Genomic DNA, 6,039 nt, shown 5'->3' with positions numbered 1-6,039 from the left:
TGGTCACAGCAGTCACATGGTAAAACACCACGTGATTGCCCGAACGCAGAGATAATGTGATCCGCTGTCTGGACGACACACCTGTCACAAACGTGTGCACCAGAGACTGACGCAGTCCTCCATTTTGTTAAGAATCTCCATGTTTTCCCTCATTTTTCCCTCTTTCCTCTCTGTTAATCCACAGGGTCATATGTGTGTTGGAAGGGTCACAGGCAGGCTAGAGCACGGCAGGGAGCCCAGAGCTATAAAACACCTCTCTGAGCAAAGTTCCGGACTGTCTGAGGAACCTGTGCCATTTAACACCTCGTAAAAAGATAAGGGAGCCTTCCCAGGAGTTCAAGGCATTCCAAAAAAGCACGAATCAGATAAACAACTTTCAAAATCCATTTGTCCCTATGTCTCGTATCTTGGAATATGAGAGACTTACATAAAATCCAGACATATTGTCAGATTGGCTAAGAGAAGATGAACAATTTGATGGCTCACTCGCCTTGTCTCGAATACATAGGAAAGCGGAAAAATAGATCTCTTGAACCGTTCAGTGTATAATTTCTTTTACAAAGGGTTTTATTATAGAATAAGCAGAGATAAACCAACATTCAAAAAACATATACATTGACCAACAAATATGAGACATACAGGGCGTTTGAGAAATATTTCAGAGCATGTACTGGTAGAAGCATAAACTGAATATTTAAGTGCCATGGAAGAGAAGACAGGGAAGGAAAAAAAAAAAAAGGGGAGTAAGAGGGAAACGGTAAGCAAACATTTGGAGGTCCATGACAATGCAAACTCTAAGAGAAATTTTTTGCTATAGTAGCGCACAGAAAACAGGAAAGGCATGAAGTGAAGTGTCCCCAGAAGTTAATATACATTCCAGACATTGGGCTCACAAAAGAGTCCAGGTTGCCTAGGTAGTATTGCAGATGTAGCACTCAGAGCAAAGAACACAATCATTACAATTGGCATAAGAACAGATTGGACGGAAGGATAGCGAAAGACAGTCGATTGGAAGACGAGGACAAAAGCAAAACATAAAAAAAAAAACAAAGACAAAAACAATCACAAAAGGGCTCCAGGGCAACCACAACAGAATCGATCCTTATATTGACAGAAGGGACCGATCAAATCTCGAAGGTTGGGCTGTATCCTGCCAGGGACGCCATATCTACAGGAATTTTGTATGAGTATCCAACAGTATAGCCATTAGTTTTTCATTAACCATTATGAAGTTCATCTGGTTTTTGAGAGCCTCGAAGCTGAGGAGAGGAGTCTTCCAAGCCCTCGTGATTGTCAATTTAGTAGCCATAAATAAATGTGATGCCAGCTGCCGTTCAGGGCGGAGAAGGCCCTCCAGTGGTTTAAATAGGAGCGCTTCGTACGGGTTATGCTTAATGTCTGCGTGAAACACAGTGCGGAGAAGGGCATAAACCCTAATCCACAATCTGCTAACCTTAGGGCAAGTCCACCAGATGTGAACCATAGTACCCAATTGTTGGCACCCCCGAAAACAAGCCGTAGAATATGTAGGAATAAAATTAGCTAGACGAGCAGGTGTATAATACCATCGATAAAGAATTTTGTAGGCATTTTCCAGAATGATGACATTCCTAGAACATTTAGATAATGCTTGGGTCATGGTCCGCCAATCCTGTTGATCCAAAGTCCCCCCAAGTTCCGACTGCCAACGTTGGTGATAGGAACGGACCGGAGGAGTTTTATAAGAAATAATGGAAAAGTAAACCAAAGAGATCAGACCCGGAGCATGGGGTCTATGTCTGCACTGGCTTTCAAAGGGGGACAGACGGTAAGGTCCCGAGTGCATCTGTATGAGTGTATTAATAAAGTGACGGAGTTGAAGGTAACCAAAGTGTTCCCGCAAAGGGATGTTATAGGAAGAGCGCAAATTTTCAAAGGTAAGTATTTGAGTAGGGGATAGCAACGAATGTACATCATAAAAACCATGTGTTTGCCACCAGGCAAATTGCCTAGGATTGTCCCGGTCTGGAGGGAATAACGGGTTATGTAACATACGTAACAACGGTAGATGGGCAGAAATAAGACCAGCGGAATATTTAATGGAATCCCAAAGACGAAGCGAAAGCGTCAGCATCGGGCTAAGGGTTGATGGACGATGAGAAAAAGGAAGCCACGGTAAGGAAGAGAGTGGTATCGGATGGGACTCTAACAAATCTACAGTAGCCCACAAGGGAAAATGATGAGATGCATGAATATGAGCTAGGGGGGCAAATATTAGCTTCCAGGTAATAAGATTGGAGATTTGGGACAGATAACCCACCCTCACTCCTTTGAGCAAATAAGATATGTTTACTAATCCTGGGTCGAGAAGAACTCCAAATGAAGGACAAAAGTTTTCGCTGATGGATACGCAATATATGCGAAGGAACAGGAACTGGTAAAACGCAAAATAAATACAATAATTTAGGGAGATAGGTCATACGGATCGCATTGATTCTGCCAAACCATGAAAGCGGGTAATGAGACCAGGAGGACAACATCTCGGTCAGCTCTTGGAAGACAGTGGGGAAATTAGCCCGGTATAGTCCGTCATATGTCGGGGTGAGCTTAATTCCTAGATATGGTAGGGCCGAGAGCCATTAAAATGGGAACGAATGTTTCAAAGTAGCCAAAAGTGATTATGAGAGAGTAATTGACATGGCTTTTGATTTGGCAGGATTGACATGAAGACCCGACAGAATTGCAAAGGAATCCAGAACCGCAAGTAAATTTGGCAAAGTAACCCCTGGATTCGTAATTGACAACAATATATCGTCTGCGAACAGAGACAACTTATGTTGGGAGCCAGCCACATCAATCCCCTTAATATCAGGATGCATCCGAATGGTTTCTGCCAACGGTTCCAAGGCTAAAATAAAAAGTATGGGGGAAAGCGGACAACCTTGTCTAGTACCCCTGGCAATCGAGAACATGGAGGACTCGAATCCATAATATATGCTTTGCTTGAGGGGATGTATATAGCGAAGTGATCCATCGTAGGAACGAGGGGCCAAAGCCAAAGCGATTAAGGACCGATAAAAGATAAGGCCAGGATAAACTGTCGAAGGCCTTGTTGATATCTAAAGATAGCAGCATCATATCAATTTTGCGAGTATCAGCTAAATGTTGTAATTGTAAAATGCGTCTGATGGCATCTCCAGCTTGTCTGTGAGGGACAAATCCCACCTGGTCCCCCTTTATCAGACGAGAAAGGAAAGAATTCAGTCAAGTGGCCAAAATTTTGGTAAGGATTTTCATATCAATGTTAATAAGAGAAATAGGCCTATAATTTGCCCAGGAAAAAAGATCTCGATCCGGTTTAGGGATCATAACCACATTTGCGGTCAAAGAGTCCGGAGAAAAGTTCAAACCACCCTTCACCACGTTAAACATGGCGGCAAGGTGAGGGGCAAGCACATCAGCTAATTTCTTGTAATATAGCGCCGTGTATCCATCTGGACCTGGGCGTTTGCCCATCTTCAGGTCTGCTATGCATTGCAAAACCTCCGATATTTGGATATCACAGTCCATCAAGTCCTTATGAGCAGGAGTCAAAGTAGGCAGGGACAAACTAGATAAAAAGTCAGAAATTGACAGGGGATCAGCCCGCTTGGGATCAGTATAAAGTTGGCAAGTCGATACCGAAATTCCTCCAAAACCGCTACAGGATTACTTGTGAGAGTATTATGACGAGTGCGTAAAGAAATCGGTTTGGGGTGATGTGTAAAAGAACGTAATCTACGAGCCAACATGGAGTCTGGTTTGTTTGCTTTACTATACCACTTCTAGCGTGTCCAGTGCAAGGAGTGCTCAGCCTCATCCGTCAAACAAAGGTCCAGTTCCAGGCGAGTCTGATCTAACAATCTACGGTTCGAAGGGATAGGTTACTGTTTAAATTGAGCCAATGCAGAAGCTAGCTTTGATTCCAGCTGACACTGTTTAAGCTGCCTATTCTTCTTTCGTCTTGAAGCTGTCTGGATAATATGTCCCCTAAGAACAGTCTTGTAAGCTTCCCATAGCGTCACCGAAGAAGAGACCGAACCAGAGTTTAGCTGGAAATATTCCTGAGATTTGCACTGTAGTTCTGCCTGAATCTCCTTCAGCGAAAGCAGGGAGTCATTCATTATCCATGAAGAATAGGCCGGCTTACAGAGAAGAGATCGACAGACCACCAAAATGGGATCATGATCAGACCACGGAACCGTAAGGATAGAGACAGAGGGAACCAAAGGTAGATGTTTACGTGATACAAAAGCATGATCTATTCTGGAATGAGAATGATGAGGGTGAGAATAATAGGTATAGTCTTTCCCCCAGGATGAAATTCACGCCATAGATCTACCAAGTCATGGGTACTTAAGGTGCGTACAAAGGCTGATGCAGAAGGGACAGGATGTTCTGCCGGATATTTATCTAGTGTGGGATTTAACACTAAATTGGAGTCCCCTGCCATCAAGAGAGTACCCCGTTGATGTATTGCCAAGAGGGAGCAGAGGTGTGATAAAAAAGGTCCAGGATTAACATTGGGAGCATAATAGGACATTATGGTAACTTCTATACCTTATATCGTGCCCTGTAGCAGAAGGTATCTACCATTTGGATCAGCAATACGCTTCACGCAGACAAACTGAGTTTTGCTATGGAAGGAGCACCCCTCTCTGTTTAGTGGGGCCAGTAGCCTAAAATATCTGAGGGTAGCGTGCATCAAAATATTTTGGGGCAGAAGTAGTTGAAAAATGAGTTTCCTGCAGACAAGCAATATCAGCGCGACAAGCCCGAAGAAACTTAAATATCTTTACCCGTTTCTGCGGAGAGTTCATCCCTTGAACATTCAGAGATAACCAGTTCAACGACATAGTGATTGGAAGGAAAAAAGGTCAGATCCGCCGTGATCCCCAGGAGCCCTGAAAAAAAATTTACAAAAACACAAAACACACATGACAAGGGACAAAGAAAAGGACATGGAGAAGAAAGAAATAAACAAGAAGACATCTGATATACAAGCAATATATCTGTGAAACAGCAAGATTAATACAAACAATGTAAGAATCAACTGTGGGTAAAATACCCACATAGAGGCTGGGTAGCGGGCGGGACAAAAAACCAGACCGCTAGCCAGCTCAGAGGGAGACACAATAATCCACCGGAACAATTCGGCATTAATGAAAAAAGAACAGAGAATTTATATGCAAACAACTTTGGCTAATACACCTGTGAGTGAGTGGTCAATAAGAAACTCGTAAGACAATGAAAATCTCAACCAATCAGAGAGGAGAAAAAGAAAGAGTAAAAAAAAAAAAGGGGGGGGAGCTCAAGATCCACTCTGGCTTGGAAGAGGTAAATCACGTGAAGGCTATGGAAAATATCCACATGTATCGAAGCTATATACTGATGGTCAGTCACTAAATATCAAGTTGCGGAGACTTCCTGGAAATGCTGGGCCTGTAGAGATCGAAGGGCCTGAGAGCCACTCTGACTTGGAGAAGAAGATTTACGCGAAGACTGGGAATTCCGAGGGCGTGTAGAAATTGTAGCCTTCTCACTCTGAGAGTGTGGCAACTCCAAATTAAGCTCCCGAAAGTGACAGCGAAGATCTGCTGGGGAAGAAGACTGGAATTGACGACCTTGGAAGGAGAATGAGAGCTTGAAAGGGAAGCCCCATCTGTACTTGATATCAGCTGATGGAAGAATTTGAAGATAGGGTCTCAGGGTGCGACGCTTGGCAATTGTAACTGGGGACAAATCCGCAAACAGATGAATAGAGTGTCCCTGAAACTCCAAAGCCGGACGGCTCCAAGCCGCCTGCAACAGATGCTCTTTAGTGCGGTAAAACTGTAGGTCGGTGCTTACCTCGGGTACTCCGCGGATGCGGAGATTATCTCTGCGGGCTCTATTCTCAGCGTCTTCCAATTTATCTTTTAAAGTGTCCAGCTCAACAAGTAGATCCTCCACCTCCTGTTCATGACCCTCCAAGACCGTAGTCGCTAGATCCATACATTGTTCCAATTGATGAGCATGAAG

Source organism: Staurois parvus, unplaced genomic scaffold (assembly GCF_062004578.1).
Source record: "Staurois parvus isolate SC_StPar_1 unplaced genomic scaffold, SC_StPar_1.0 ptg000686l, whole genome shotgun sequence".
Classification (NCBI taxonomy): Eukaryota; Metazoa; Chordata; class Amphibia; order Anura; family Ranidae; genus Staurois; species Staurois parvus.
Note: the sequence above shows the minus strand (reverse complement) of the source record.